The sequence below is a fragment of the Paramisgurnus dabryanus genome, chromosome 6 (assembly GCF_030506205.2).
Source record: "Paramisgurnus dabryanus chromosome 6, PD_genome_1.1, whole genome shotgun sequence".
NCBI classification, from domain to species: domain Eukaryota; kingdom Metazoa; phylum Chordata; class Actinopteri; order Cypriniformes; family Cobitidae; genus Paramisgurnus; species Paramisgurnus dabryanus.
Genome location: NC_133342.1, coordinates 42885908 through 42902419, shown reverse-complemented (window position 1 = coordinate 42902419; position 16512 = coordinate 42885908). Strand labels below are relative to the sequence as shown.

The window sequence follows — 16512 nt, the reverse complement described above, 5'->3', positions numbered from 1 at the left end:
CAATCAACAGGGAACCAATGAACAGAAGACCCACAACAAGACTACAAAGACATAACTTCAAAATAAGAGGCTTGGACTGGGGAAACACAGAACTAAATCATTACATTGTTAATGGCAGTGGCAGGCGCCTTTTTTAAATGGTTTTCTATGGGCAGTGAGCGTTATTCACGCTGTTTATCTGCACCGATCGCCTTGTGTTTTGGCCGCCTCCCGCGCTACACATTTTTACAGGAGTGCTCTGAGTGGAAAAGCACCCGACGTCATACGTGTTTTTCCATTGTCCAATCAAATGAGCGGAGAGGCAGGCCTTCCGTTGTGGTGATGGAAGTTTACAGTTGCTTGAAACAACCAGACTGCACTCACTGTCTTCTCTGTGTTTGTGAACCTCTCACCCTCGATCAAGGTCAGAGCAAGTGTCCTCTTTTAAAAGTTTCTGCTAATAGACCCTTTTACATAGCCTGGTAATACCATCCTCTGCTAATTTGCTACGCTTCATAGACAGTAGACATAGACATTAGTACAGAAGCGTAATGAAATTTAAAGGAAGTACAAAGTCTGACGTTTTACAGCCCACGTGATCAAATAGTTGCACGCGCATTTTGGCAATGGAAGTGGTATTGTTCCCCAGTGGTTCTAACATGTTAGCAATTCAGAAAGTTTATCAAAACGGTTTCCCAGCATCAAAATGTCTGGTTGTTGCGTTTATGGTTGCACTAATATTTGTATATTTTTATAATATATTATATATTTTTATTTTATATATTTGGCCCTCTGCTAACGTCTTCTGTCCAAATCACTTTAGTACACAGATCTGGTAGCCCGATACCATTTGATAAAGTCAACTATTTAAAATTACTCTGTGTCTGCGTTTGCGTAGCTTGACACTCTGCTGATTCTCGCTATACTTCCGTTGCCAAAATTTTGCGTGATCTCACACGTCTTCATTGTGTACAAACAGTAAAAGGGTCTATATGACAGTTAACAGCAAAAGAGCGCCCAGGCTTCTATATTTGATTGCCAGGACAACTGCCTCAGTGGGTGCCTAGCAATATAAAAGTGACCAAAAAAGCATTGCGGCGGGCCTCGCGTTTCCAAGCCTTTAAAGTGTGTTTGATGTGATTTGCCCCTTAGAGGACTGGTTCACAGTTTTTTTTTCCTAGGCTTGATTGTGATTATGGAGGGTAGTTTAACATGTCTTGATGCTCAGTTTTTTAATCAGTTTTTTAAGATATTATTCATATATTTTACCTTATTCTACACCACTGTTTCCATTGTCATTTTAATTGTTTATCATGTATTTTTGTCTTCAGATATCTGCTCTGGCTGCTGTTGGTGGACAAAACACAAAACAAATCACTTGGAACATACTTCACATACCAGACCATCACTTACCCTTGGAGGCGTCCCCAAAGTGTTAAATGCCAAAAGAGGGTTTTTACTGGCGCTAGCTGTAAGTATATCTGGCCCCAGTTATGTAGTCCAGCTCCGTTCATACAGTGTAGATTTTCAGAGAATTCGGTAGTAAGTCTTGAAAATGTACTGCTATAAATTCTGTTATAGAATGCGGTTGTCACTCCGCAAATAGCTATAATATGTGTGTTCACTTTCAAATTTCTCAATATTGGTCACAAAGTGTAGATATAAGATTAGTTCAGTCGAGAATATATGTATAATATTCAAATCAGCAGTTAATTAGTAAAGAGAGTGCCTATTTGAACATTTGCTTAAAAAGATTCGGACATGAGATCCAGACGTGGCCAGTGGGCGTCAGTGATCACTCACCCCGCTGACCACAGCCTGATCTTATCACTTATAATTTCCTGCTGTACTTGATGGTCAAAAATGAGTGTATTTGTTTTGGTTTGATGAAACCAGCAGTATTTTGTAGCAGATATGTGAGCGTATGACTCAAGGGTTTAAAGAAGCCTCCCTCACTGATTGTAAAATGACCAGTAGGTGGTGCAATGATACAAACGGTGAAGCGGTTACTGTTATATTATCAGTAGAATATTGCACGGCTGGGAAGGGCTCTTAGCCAATCAGATTTGAGAACCAAAAGAAAGTCATGTACATCTACGGTGGCTTTAGGGTAAAGCTTGGGCTAATTTCCATTTAAAAATTAACTAATCCTTTTAAGGACTCAAATACAGGACTGACAACTGTGTTCTACTGCTGTGTGAACGTGACCAAAGTGACATGCCATTGACTTGTATTATATGAGGCTGAGAAGGCGAGAGATAAAAATTGCGACATTTAGAAACTGAAGCCGCTAAATGTCATAAAGTAACTGAAATATTTAGCAGCACAGCCAGCAGCAGCACCTCACAGTTAAATATTAGCAGCAGTGAAGAAGTGAGCCAGACAGCTATGCAGCAACATGCCACCAGTGATGATGAAGGACAGAAAGATGAGCTGGTTCCACAAGCAGATACAGGGCAAGTAAGTATGGAATATGAGAGGAGAATGAGATTTACTTGCTAGGGATGATGTTAGGAAGTGTTATTCAGGTTGCTACATTTTTATCTACAGTATTCCCAGTTTATGTTGCTGTACTAATGACTGCATTTTATAAAATGAAATGATGATTACAGTAGTTAAAACAACTAAACTTAACAACTAAGCTGTAAAATACCACATGCAGTAGTTAATTTTAAGAACTATTTTGTGCTTTTACTTTTAAAGATGTTGGTAACGTTACAGTTAACGCTTACAAACTTTGAAGATTTTGAATAGAGAAGTTACATTTGTAATGGTGTATTTTCATTTAGATGTGGTATTATTATTTGTGCAGTAAGATTAATTAAGATTATTAAGTAATAAATTTATTTTAAGACCTCATGGAACAGATTATATAATATGCTGTTATCTTGAAATAAAACCTTTTTTTACATTTAGTCAACATCAGTGCTATTGCTTTTATTTGGATGGTATAGTATCATGAGCCACAATTAAAGTATTGTGACATTCATGCCAGGCCTTATTGTTGTTGTTGTCGAGATTCCGCGCCGATTGCTTTGGGCTGGGCCTTTTTAGTCCGAATCCGTTCCTGGTTGTTTTACATGTAGGTCAGGGAGTGCATGGATGTTAACCAACCAAATTTGTACCAATTTCCATAGAAACAAATTAAAACAGGATTTCCTAAAAATCAGCTATAGCTAGCTACTGTGCATTTTAATACAATACAATTAAATTAAAATGTATTCCTATAGTGCTTTTCATAATTTTATAATTTTTATGATAAAACAATTTATAAACTATAAATGAATGATAATTGACATCTAGTAGTAGTAGATAACTTTATTATCACCGCGGGGCAGTTGGGTTTGCGGCACAGTCGCAAGGCACTTCATGACAGGACATCATACATATGACACCAGCAAATAGTCCACAGACAAACATAACATAAAGAACATACCTCACACCCTATAATACACTATACATCCTTGGGTATAATCAGGCCAACTTAACATCTAGCATATTTCACTGATTTAAGACTCTTATGGCTTATAAAAATAAAATTTAAATCTGTTTTTCATCATGCAAAAACAATGCCCAGATGGCAATAGTTTAAAATGAGATGCCAGCGGGTGTGTATAGTCACATACAATGTTGTTAGCCTTTCTCACCACTCTGTCTTTGAAATGTGTTCTATGCTTGATAGGATTATCACAATTAACTTGCTTGGGATAGTTGTAACTGTTTTTCTGATTTTCTTTTTTTCTGACATTTCCAAACCAGTAGGTAATACAGCAAGTTAAAACACTTTCAATAAAAGCAGTATAGAACATATGTATCATTTTGTTATTGACATTAAAAACAAGCAGTTTCTTGAAAAAGTACATTCTTTGTGTGTCTTAGTATGCCAAAAATCAGTCCAAGAGTCCCATTTAAGCTTATAGTCGAATCCAATGACAAGGTATTTGTAATTTGTAACAACCTGAATAGACTTCATTAATAAAAGTATTGGTGGATTGCTGTGACTTTCTAAAATCTATGAACATCTCTTTAGTCTAATTCGTATTTAAATTAGGTGTGACTCATTGCACCATTCTAGAAAGGAGTTTAAAACTAGCCCATGATCCACCTCCCCATTCTGTAACAGGCTAACTAGGGCTGTATCATCTCCATATTTAATAAAGTGCCTATTTTAAAAAGTCCTAGAGCAATTTCTGTTTAAGATAGAAAATAGTAAAGGAGATAAAACACATCCTTGTGGGGAGCCTGTGGATGTTATCATTGCATCAGACAGAGATGAGCCCACTCTGACCCGCTGGACAAAAAGTGCAATTGGTGGGTAGTCTTTAGGCTCTGTGGGTCTTGGAAGTTTCTCTGATGAGGATGAACACCAAGGTTGCCTCAATCTCTGTCTGTAACTGTACTTGACCAGCTTTATTTGTCTTTTAATCTGTCTCTGTATATCCCTTTTAGCTGTATCATCTTGATTCCAATATGCCTTTTTCTTTTCAATTATACCCAGATAGCACACCTACGTCGCGGAGATGTCTGCGCGATGTCTTCTTTTTCGTCTGGAAGACGTATTATATAGGGCGTTTGCTCATCTGGAAGGCGTCGCCGAGACGTCCGACCCAGCTGTTTGCAAGACACCCAGCAGATCTTTACAAGATGTATGTTATTTAGAACGATGGCGAGCCGCCGTTTCCCAGATCTTTACAAGATGTTAGAACAGCAAGCCGCTCTTTCACAGATCTTTAGAAGAGCTTTAAAAGATGCCGAGCCGCTCTTTTCCAGATGTTTAAAAGAGCTTTAAAAGATGCCGAGCCGCTCTTTCCCAGATCTTTAGAAGAGCTTAAAAAGACGGTAAGCCGCTCTTTCCCAGATGTTTGTAAGATTAAAAGATCCCTCATTAACAAATTGAATTGCCCTAAACTACAGCAAATTATTTCTACACACATCTACACATGCATGCTGTGTCGTCGATATTAAGTAATTAAAACACAATTTTCAATTGATCTTAAAACAGGCAGTTGTTGATTTTATAAAACACATTTATTCAAATTAAACAATGAAAACTTTCATTCATTTATCTTTAAAGATGCATTTTACACGACAGTATGCGAAAACAACAACATATAAACATAACATATTTAAAATAATAAAAACCTTTCCGCGTCTGCTTTATTAATCTCCATTCTGAAATAAAACATTACAAAAAATTACCAGGAAATAATCGTGAAAGGCTGTTCTTTCTTCATAGCGTTAATTAGGATCTAGAAGATAAAATTACCCGAAAGTGTTGTCATTGTTAAATAAATTACGAATGTGCGTCTTTGCGTCAAGGTCATGATTCTACATAACATCCGCTTGACCTCGCAATGCCAAGAAGAAGAAAGGCGTGGAACATTTGCTTAAGGTATGTAGTAAAAATGCATTTAAATAATAAACTGTTTGCTGTCGGATCATTTCAATAATACCTCGAAATTGGGTTGATAACAGTTATTCATGCTTTAATATTGATCTTTCGCCCACCTGTCTGACGTTAATTTATTTTGATCGTTAATGTAACACGAGTACACGAGTTACACGAGTCTTGTGTAAGATTCTAGAAAGATATAGTGGCTTACTTTTTTAAAACGATCAGTATTATGGTTGATATTTGTATTACACTTGTTAATATTTGTTTTTGCCCCCATTTTTCATTTCATGAATATTTTCTATGTCCCCAAAAGGCCTATTTCTCTCAAATGTTATTCACAAATCTGTCTAAATCTGTGTTAGGGTTGCGTTTATAATTGTGGTTAGTGTGTGTGTAAGGCTCTGCCTGTGAAAACACATCTAAAGTCTTTTTTGTGATGTACTGTTTTCTACATAAAATCATCCTAAACAATGAAAAGAACATTTTGTAAAAATATCTTATCTTTAATATTGGCTGAGTAAGATTCTTTGTATAAACCCTCAGTCTGTTAATTTTGTCTCCAGCCTGTCAAGATCTTCAGCAGATGTTTGAGCAAAAAGTCATCATCCTCTTCGTCACTCTTCATCCGTATTTGGGGTAACAAGCACCTGCTTCCCACAAGAGACTGGACAGCTGATGTCAGGTGGTTAGTCTTTATTTGCATTCATCCTAGTACCGTCAAGACTGCTATTGCAGCTGCAAAAAGGCAAAGATAAATGAATTAGGAGTGTAGCTTTTAAATTGCTTTTACTATTAAATGCATTATTTTGATTTATTTAAACTTAAGAATCAAATAGGTGTGTAGTTTAGGTAAAATTCTTATAACTGCATTTGTCTGTTTTACAACAGATAAACAGTAACCAAGTATAAATTTACTGTTTTTTTTATGTTGGATGGATCATCAGACCTGCACCTTCCTTGAACATGTTGGTAAGGTAACACTTCATGCAAGTTAATGATGATGCTTTTTTATAAGAACTTTTTATAAATAAATATTATTATTGTTTTTATTTAGGTATCTTACTCTGTATTTGTTCACGGTGGTCACCCCAGGGTCTCAGGACTCAAATTGAGTGCTCTATGGATTAAACAGAAAATGCAGTATAAACAAGTGTTATGTTGTCTTCAACATGTTGGTAAGGTAACACTTCATGCGAGTTAATGATGATGCTTTTTCATGAGAACTTTTTATAAATAAATATTTTTATTGTTTTTTTAGGTAACTTACTCTGTATTTGTTCACGGTGGTCACCCCAGGGTCTCAGGACTCAAAACGAGTGCTCTATGGATTGAACATAAAATGTAGTATAAACAAGTGTTATGTTTTTAAATGCCACTAATAATGTGTTTCTGTTTTTTTTCTCATTATGCTAACAAACACTCTTTTACCCCTCATGTTAGGTAGATCAACACTCCAACCATCTGCATTAGGGACTGAATAAAGGATGCCCTCTGTAGCTGGGAATGTTAGATCAGGTAATTTGCATTTGATATATTTTTAAAGACACACACACTAATGCTGCTTTTACACCGCCAGCGACTAGCAACACAATCTCGTTCATTCCAATGAAAGCTTTGCCCCATTAAGCAACATGAGCAACTGTGACCATTGACAATAGGAAGTGAGCATGTCCAGCTATGCCACAACTTTGAGTAAAGTTCAACTTGATGAAGGACTTTTGGGAGCAACTACCAATGAGAGTGAAGCAGTGAAGTTCATGTCATCCGTCTTTTGTCATTTACTGAGAGGATTGTTACTCATTTGTTTATAGTATTTACTAGGACAACCAGAATTGGGAACGCCTTCTAATAAATGCAGCATAAGGCCTTAACTGTCTGTGGCAAATATTTTTAGCACCCAAAATAAATAGGGGTGCTGCTTTTAAAGAAAAACACCACAGTTTTTCAATATTTTACTATGTTCTTACCTCAACTTAGATCAATTAATACATCCTTATCTTTCATCAATGCATGCACTTAATATTTGTACAGCACGTCGTGAATGTGTTAGCATTTAGCCTAGCCCCATTCATTCCTCGGCGCGCAGTAACATCATCACTCCTGACTACTCCCCCCCCTTTTGAGTTTGAGCGAGAGGTGGAGTAATCAGGAGTGATGATGTTACTGCACGCCGAGGTCGAAGTGCTGCAAACTTAGTGCTCTTTTGCCATACAATATAGCTCTCATTTTTATCCGCTTAAAAAAATCGCCACGTTTTATTTTGTGCCACCATACTTACTCGTATAACTACTCATGTAACAGTCTTTAAATAAGGAAAACATGAAAGGGTTGGGTGGCTTCTAAATTCATCCCTGTTTGGATTCTAAGGAATGAATGGGGCTAGGCTAAATGCTAACACATTCAAGAAGCGTTGTACAAAGATTAAGTGCACGTATTGAAAAAAGATAGGGATGTATTAATTCGTCTCAGGTAAAAACATAGTAACATTTTGGAAAGCGGTGGTGTTTTCCATTTAAAGGGATAGTTCACCCAAAAATGAAAATAATGTAATTAATGACACACCCTCATGTTGTTCCAAACTTGTAAGACCTCCATTCATCTTCGGAACACAGTTTAAGATGTTTTAGATTTAGTCCGAGAGCTTTCTGACTCTCCAAAAAATGTATGTGCTGTATACTGTCTCATTTCCAGAAAGTTAATTAAAACATCATCAAAGTAGTCCATGTGACATCAGTGGGTCAGTTAGAATTAGTTGAAGCATCATCCCAGATAGCACACGTACGTCGCGGAGATGTCTGCGCGATGTCTTCTTTTTCGTCTGGAAGACGTATTATATAGGGCGTTTGCTCATCTGGAAGGCGTCGCCGAGACGTCCGACCCAGCTGTTTGCAAGACACCCAGCAGATCTTTACAAGATGTATGTTATTTAGAACGATGGCGAGCCGCCGTTTCCCAGATCTTTACAAGATGTTAGAACGGCAAGCCGCTCTTTCATAGATCTTTAGAAGAGCTTTAAAAGATGCGGAGCCGCTCTTTTCCAGATGTTTAGAAGAGCTTTAAAAGATGCCGAGCCGCTCTTTCCCAGATCTTTAGAAGAGCTTAGAAAGACGGTAAGCCGCTCTTTCCCAGATGTTTGTAAGATTACAAGATCCCTCATTAACAAATTGAATTGCCCTAAACTACAGCAAATTATTTCTACACACATCTACACATACATGCTGTGTCATCGATATTAAGTAATTAAAACACCATTTTCAATTGATCTTAAAGCAGTTATTGATTTTATAAAACACATTTATTCAAATTAAACAATGAAAACTTTCATTCATTTATCTTTAAATATATTTTTACATGACAGTATCCGAAAACAACAACATATAAACATAACATATTTAAAATAATCAAAACCTTTCCGCGTCTGCTTTATTAATCTCCATTCTAAAATAAAACATTTCAAAAAATTACCAGGAAATAATCGTGAAAGGCTGTTCTTTCTATATAGCTTTAATTAGGATCTAGAAGATAAAATTACCCGAAAGTGTTGTCATTGTTAAATAAATAAATTACGGATGTGCGTCTTTACGTCAAGGTCGTGATTCTACATAACAACATCCGCTTGACCTCGCAATGCCATGAAGAAGAAAGGCGTGGAACATTTGCTTAAGGTATGTAGTAATAATGCATTTAAATAATAAACTGTTTGGTGTGGGATCATTTCAATAATACCTTGAAATTGGGTTGATAACAGTTTTTCATGCTTTAATATTGATATTTCTCCCACCTGTCTGACGTTAATTTATTTTGATCGTTCATGTAACACGAGTACACGAGTTACACGAGTCTTGTGTAAGATTCTAGAAAGATATAGTGGCTTACTTGATTAAAACGATCAGTATTATGGTTGATATTTGTATTGCACTTTTTAATATTTGTTTTTGCCCCCATTTTTCATTTCATGAGCTGAACTTAAATATTTTCTATGTCCCCAAAAGGCCTATTTCTCTCAAATATTATTCACAAATCTGTCTAAATCTGTGTTAGTGTTGCGTTTATAATTGTGGTTAGTGTGTGTGTGTAAGGCTCTGCCTGTGAAAACACAGCTAAAGTCTTTTTTGTGATGTACTGTTTTCTACATAAAATCATCCTAAACAATGAAAAGAACATTTTGTAAAAATATCTTATCTTTAATATTGGCTGAGTAAGATTCTTTGTATAAACCCTCAGTCTGTTAATTTTGTCTCCCGCCTGTCAAGATCTTCAGCAGATGTTTGAGAAAAAAAATCATCATCCTCTTCGTCACTCTTCATCCGTATTTGGGGTAACAAACACCTGCTTCCCACAAGAGACTGGACCTCTGAAGTCAGGTGGTTAGTCTTTATTTGCATTCATCCTAGTACCGTCAAGACTGCCTTTTTGCAGCTGCAATAGCAAAGATAAATGAATTAGGAGTGTAGCTTTTAAAATGCTTTTACTATTAAATGCATCATTTTGATTTATTTAAACTTAAGAATCAAATAGGTGTGTAGTTTAGGTAAAATTCTTATAACTGCATTTGTCTGTTTCAGATAATTTTACTGGTACAATGTTGGATGGATCATCAGACCTGCACCTTCCTTGAACATGTTGGTAAGGTAACACTTCATCTGAGTAAATGATGATGCTTTTTTATAAGAACTTTTTATAAATAAATATTATTATTGTGTTTTTTAGGTAACTTACTCTGTATTTGTTCACGGTGGTCACCCCAGGGTTTCAGGACTCAAAACGAGTGCTCTATGGATTGAACAGAAAATGTAGTATAAACAAGTGTTAATGTGTTTAAATGCCACTAATAATGTGTTTCTGTTTTCTTTCTCATTATGCTAACAAACGCTCTTTTACCCCTCATGTTAGGTGGATCAACACTCCAACCATCTGCATTAGGGACTGAATAAAGGATGCCCTCTGTAGCTGGGAATGTTAGATCAGGTAATTTGCATTTGATATATTTTTAAAGACACACACACTAATGCTGCTTTTACACCGCCAGCGACTAGCAACACAATCTCGCTAATTCCAATGGAAGCTTTGCCCCATTCAGCAACATGAGCAACTGTGACCATCGACAACAGGAAGTGGGCATGTCCAGCTATGCCACAACGTTGAGGAAAGTTCAACTTGATGAAGGACTTTTGGGAGCAACTACCAATGAGAGTGAAGCAGTGAAGTTCATGTCATCACTCTTTTGTCATTTACTGAGAGGATTGTTACTCATTTGTTTGTAGTTTTTACTAGGACAACCAGAATTGGGAACGCCTTCTGATAGACTCATTAAAAGAAATGGCTGACACACAGTGACTAGGTTGTTGGCGGTGTGAATGCAGCATAAGGCCTTAAACTGTCTGTGGCAAATATTTTTAGCACTCAAAATAAATAGGAGTGCTGCTTTTAAAGGAAAACACCACAGTTTTTCAATATTTTACTATGTTCTTACCTCAACTTAGATAAATTAATACATCCCTATCTTTCATCAATGCATGCACTTAATATTTGTACAGCGCGTCGTGAATGTGTTAGCATTTAGCCTAGCCCCATTCATTCCTCGGCGCGCAGTAACATCATCACTCCTGACAACTCCCCCTCTTTTAAGTTTGAGCGAGAGGTGGAGTAATCAGGAGTGATGATGTTACTGTGCGCCGAGGTCGAAGTGCTGCAAACTTAGTGCTCTTTTGCCATACAATATAGTTCTCATTTTTATCCGCTTAAAAAATTGCCACATTTTATTTTGTGCCACCATACTTACTCGTGTAACTACTTATGTAACAGTCTTTAAATAGGGAAAACGGGTTGGGTGGCTTCTAAATTCATCACTGTTTGGATCCTAAGGAATGAATGGGGCTAGGCTAAATGCTAACACATTCACAACGCGCTGTACAAAGATTAAGTGCACGCTTTGCAAAAAGATGGGTAAGTATAAATTCGTCTAAAGTAAAAACATAGTAACATTTTGGAAAGCGGTGGTGTTTTCCATTTAAAGGGATAGTTCACCCAAAAATGAAAATAATGTAATTAATGACTCACCCTCATGTTGTTCCAAACTTGTAAGACCTCCGTTCATCTTCGGAACACAGTTTAAGATGTTTTAGATTTAGTCCGAGAGCTTTCTGACCCTCCAAAAAATGTATGTGCTGTATACTGTCTCATTTCCAGAAAGTTAATTAAAACATCATCAAAGTAGTCCATGTGACATCAGTGGCTCAGTTAGAATTTGTTGAAGCATCATTAATACATTTTGGTCCAAAAATAACGATTTATTCAGCATTGTCTTCTCTTCCGGGTCTGTTGCGAATGCGCGTGCACAGTGGCGCTGCTGACGTGTTATCCTCAGACATGTTTGCGAAGATTGTTTTGTTTACAGCGTCTCCCTCAGACTGTAAACGAAAAAAAAAGCTTGGGTGCACCAGATAACACGCCAGCAGCGTCGTACAGCAGCAGTGTCATGCACACGGTTCACAACAGACCCGAAAGAGAAGACAATGCCGAATAAAGTCATAATTTTTGGACCTAAATGTATTTTTGATGCTTCAACAAATTGTAACTGACCCACTGATGTCACATGAACTACTTTGATGATGTTTTTATTACCTAACTGGACATGAACAGTATACCGTACATACAGTTTTAATGGAGGGTCAGCAAGCTCTCGGACTACATCTAAAATATCTTAAACTGTGTTTCCGAAGATGAACGGAGGACTTTAGGGTATTATTTAAATAAACTAAAAGAAAAACAATCCTTAAATGGTTACTAAAATTGAGGTCAGATTTTTGAAAACTTACTGTCTTGATGGTCATCCAAAGTTCTCGGTACAGAAAATCTGTTTTGTATGGATCAGAGTAAGACATTGTTATGATATATATATCAATGTAATAGCAAGTGTTATGTGGTTTTTGAAAATGCTGTGAAAATGAAAAAAAGCTATTTGTTTATCCACTATGCTATCAAATGCTCTTTTACCTTGCATGTTAGGCGGATCAACATTCCATCCATCTGCATTAGGATCTACCTTAGAGACACTCACTGGAGCTGTAAATGGAAGCAGGTAAGTTGCACAACCCATCAAGCCTTTGTGGGGAACAAGGTTTCTTGTAGAATTCTTAGACTAGCAATTTTTGTGTGAGAACTTTAACATGATAGAAATTGTTAAACTACAAATACAGTATGGTCAACCATGAAGCCATCTGAGTCTATATTGTCTGAGAGAAATTTTACTCAAGAATCTGCATATTGCTATAGATATGCAGAGTACTTATCTCGAAACAGTCGTAAAATATTAATGTTTTTTGTTTTGTAGGTCACTTACTTTGCATTCGTCCTTGGTGGTCACCCCAGGGTCTCTAGAGTGAAAATTACTCAATCTATGGATTAAACAGAAAATTTTGTTTTATGAAGTGGTATGTTGTCTTTAAATGCCATTAAAAATGTGTTTCTGTTTTCTGTCTCATATTAAAAAATACTCTTTAACCTGCCCACTGGATCTGGGAATGGTTAGCTGCATTTTTTACATTTACAAATAAACACACTAAATCCTAGGCTTGGACCTGCCTTAGGTTTTAGCATCCAGATTAACTAGGGGTGCTGATTTTTAAAGGAACACACCCACATTTTTGGAATTTAGCTTATTCGCAGTATCCCCCAGAGTTAGATAAGTCCATACATACCATTCTCATATCCGTGCGTGCTGTAACTCTGTCTGACGCAGCCCCTGCTAGCTTAGCTTAGAACAAAAGACTGGTAGTGAATTTGACTATACAAATCACAACACATAAATAGGAAAATTTTTGCGTTATTTTGTCATGTTTGGAAGCAGTATGCTAGCTGGAGCCATTCACTTTCAGTCTTTGTGCTAAGCTAAGCTAGCGGGGGCTGCATCAGACAAAGTTACAGCACGCACAGGGATGAGAAAGGTATGTATGGACTTATCTAACTCTGGGGGATACGGTGAATAAGCTAAATTCCCAAAATAAGGGCGTGTTCTTTAAGGATTTAGGGGTATTTTTGAAGTTAAATGAAGCCGTTTTACTTTTTAAACTAAAGCAATAAACCCCGAGAAGCAGTGGGTTACCAGTGCATTTTATAACAGCTAAGGGGCGTTGTTAGACCCCCTTAGCTGTTATAAAATGCACTGGTAACCCAACGCTTCGAGGGGTTTATTGCGTTTATAAAACGGTTACTTCATATGCATAACGTTAGCGGGATTTTATAAAATAAAACACAAATAAGTTGTAATTATATTAGTACAAATATTACTCTTCCGCCAAACAAAGTAGTTCCTCAGAATCAAGTGTGACTGAAACAGAGACACAGCAAAGACACAATGAAAATATGATTTAAGACTGTGGTGTTTATTTTATAAATAACCATTCATCTAATTTATACATTAACATTTATATCGTGCAACTGTTGAAGTGATGATCAAATATGCTTGGAAGCATGCTGAACTCTTTCCCCGTCAGCGTTTTTTTTTTTTTTAAGTTGTCACCCAGTTTTAGTTTAATGCCTTCCAGAAAATTATCTTCTTTATATAAACATAAAATATCAAATGAAAGAACAGACCATCCGCTTTGAAACAAAAACAAAAAAAAAACATTTCATCCTACCTTCATTTGATCTCTTATCACCTCTCAAATTTTTTTATTAAAAGCGGAGATAATTCCATTTTTGTGAAGAACTTTAGTAAGAGATCAGATTCGGAGCCATGAACAGTACTACACGGTGTTTTCAGTGAATGCGTCAGTGTTTAAGTTGGGTAAGATCGCCACCCAGTGGATAATAGCGGATGTATGAACTTGACTTATAAACTCCTCAGACAACGTTTTCTCTTTATCGACGAGATGACTCAACAATATTTATTGACATTCATCTGGATATCGCCATTAAGTGTGCAATTGTAGACAAATTAAAAATATGATTTAAGACTGTGGTGTTTATTTTCATAAATCAATACGCAGTAACAGTGGCGCAGTGATACTAATGTAATGTGGTCTGAACCGTGAGGTTACCAGTGTATTTTATCACGGCTTAGAACGCGTTTCAACCAATCAGAATGAAGAACCAGAACTGCCCGTTTTATAATGTCTCTTTTATAAGGACTTACTGAATTTCTTTTTTCAGCAATTTGGGACATTCTTCCAGTTGTCGGCAACTTTGTGAAAAAGGCTGGAAACTAAAATGCAGGTACGGTTTCATTCTTTTGTTTTTTACAGCTATGAAAAATAATGTGTTATTAATTGTACTGTCTATTAATAAATGATTTTATACAGTGTAACTGATTCTGCTTACCTGACTCATGCAGAATTCTGGCCTGGTGTTTGGTCTGTGCTGTCTTTGACTCTTGCATCTCCATCATCCTGACCCTCTTTAGCAGCCTGTCCATGTATTTATTCGGAGGCCACCATGAGCACCCATCTGCATAATATGACTTTGTTACTCAGTTGTCCATGCTCCTACAAATTCTACAATTTTTGTAAAGCTGCAACAAGTTGAAACCCTATAATTATTAACGTTTGATTTTGAATTATGTAATTCAAATACATGAATAAGTAACAAAAGCAGAAATCTATTAAGACATTACCTTTTTGTTGTTTGTTTACTGATCTATCAATCCTTTTGCATTCTCATAATTGATCATCATAACTTGGTATACAGTGGATGTGTGGCTGTAGATAACTTTCGGAAGTCAATTCAAAAAGGCAAAAGTTAATAAATGCTAAATTGGTCAAATATACATTGTTGTATTTTCACCATTTTGATCTTATTTAGGCATTTCATAACTTGAGAGGGAAATTTACGTATACTGATTTTTCAAATCAAAGATTAATTTATTAATGACAGCTAATCATTGTATAAAGATTTTTATAACAATATTTATTTATATAATATCAATTTAATACATTTATTTCGTTACACCTACATCACTGAGCGCAAGGGAGTGCAGCCAACAAGTACATTCAGGTGTGTTTGACTTAACACCGAGATGCGCAGACAGCACGTGGTATGACATCAAATTTGATGTCACGATCGGTTTGCGCGTAGATCAGCATGAAGTCGAACACATCTGAAAGATGTGTGGGCTGCCTGCACTCAACGTTGCGTTCATTCAGTAGAGTGTAACCTCAATCGGTTTTTTGCAGCTTCTGGGTGTCGTGTCGAACGATCACAGAACGATTTTTTGTTCTTTTCCAACTCGATTTTTAACTCCTTAAACTAGTAGGATGTTCCAACGGGTGAAGCAACAGTGCTTCAGTGACGGAGTTTCAGTGTCAAGGTAAGTTAACCATTTAAACAGAAAATATGTTATGCATGCAAGTTAGTCGACCTACAGAATTATTGTCTTAATTATCGCGTTCTATACGCGATTAAAAGCTTATTAACGTTTAGCAATACAATGCTATTCAGGCCGCTGCGAAGTCCCGAAGCCACGTTGTAACGTTAACTTTATATGTTACGCATTGGTGGGGATAAACCAGCCAGTTTAATAGAGTTATTAAATGTCTCAAACCTTTCCCGCCCTGTAACGTTACGTTAAAATGGCCCTTATACGGATAACGTTACTGTCAGTCAGACCTTAAACCACTCAAAACCGTTAACGTTGTTCTATTGGAGTGGTTCGATAATTGTATTTATTAATTGTCTCAGTTATATTAGTTATATCTGTTCTTTAATTCGTATTTCTAACAATTAAAACCCAGGAATGACAAGCTATACTTACCAAGATTTTGACGATCAAACTGACAGAAAAACTAACTAAAAGCCGACTATTAAACCAAAAACATACTATTACAAAGTGAAGAGGAACGTAATGTGTACAAATTTGATTATTTACAGGTTATTAATGATGTTATTTGCGACAAAAAAGTTGAGGGTAATCGAGCAAATAACGGTCTTCTGGTAAATATTGTGGTCACGTGATGGCCTTGCGACATATAAGTCGTTTCCGGTCGTTTCTCAACCGCACAGCTGCGTCCTTTTAAAATTATTTTTAATATTTTTTTTTTAAATAATAAGAAATACAAGTTCAGTCAGGGGGTACATTATACATATATAAAATAAAAATAAATAATGCTCCGTCCTTTTTTTTTTTTTTTGGAAAAATGCTC

The 16512-nt window shown here is 36.5% G+C and overlaps 3 long non-coding RNA genes across 22 annotated transcripts in view; 2 read left to right on the top strand and 1 right to left on the bottom strand.

The window, feature by feature from the left end:
- Window positions 1–5313: 5313 nt before the first annotated feature.
- Window positions 5314–16512, top strand: part of LOC135767188 (uncharacterized) — a 35254-nt gene continuing 24055 nt past the window's right edge. For 9 of the 19 annotated variants that reach the window (XR_012336897.1, XR_012336889.1, XR_012336887.1 and 6 more), the window contains exons 1-6: window positions 5314–5371; window positions 5938–6056; window positions 6319–6343; window positions 6429–6549; window positions 6633–6715; window positions 10268–10342. This is a non-coding gene — a long non-coding RNA (uncharacterized lncRNA). Of the gene's footprint in view, window positions 5372–5919; window positions 6060–6262; window positions 6344–6428; window positions 6550–6632; window positions 6716–8771; window positions 9742–9939; window positions 10001–10084; window positions 10168–10267; window positions 10343–16512 lie in introns of those variants that run through there. The other 10 variants (XR_012336893.1, XR_012336891.1, XR_012336892.1 and 7 more) reach the window with 10 other exon arrangements.
- On the bottom strand, window positions 5970–16472 carry LOC135767191 (uncharacterized). Of its 2 annotated transcripts, XR_010541949.2 has the most exons (9): window positions 16125–16472; window positions 14988–15082; window positions 14696–14821; window positions 12717–12771; window positions 12371–12439; window positions 6803–6871; window positions 6642–6695; window positions 6438–6491; window positions 5970–6109 (listed from the first exon to the last, which is right to left on the bottom strand). It is a non-coding gene; the product is annotated as an uncharacterized lncRNA (long non-coding RNA). The 2 variants fall into 2 exon arrangements; XR_010541948.2 differs by lacking the exon at window positions 6803–6871.
- LOC141282312 (uncharacterized) lies at window positions 12314–14842 on the top strand. The gene is made up of 4 exons (XR_012336903.1): window positions 12314–12455; window positions 12708–12807; window positions 14528–14590; window positions 14709–14842. It is a non-coding gene; the product is annotated as an uncharacterized lncRNA (long non-coding RNA).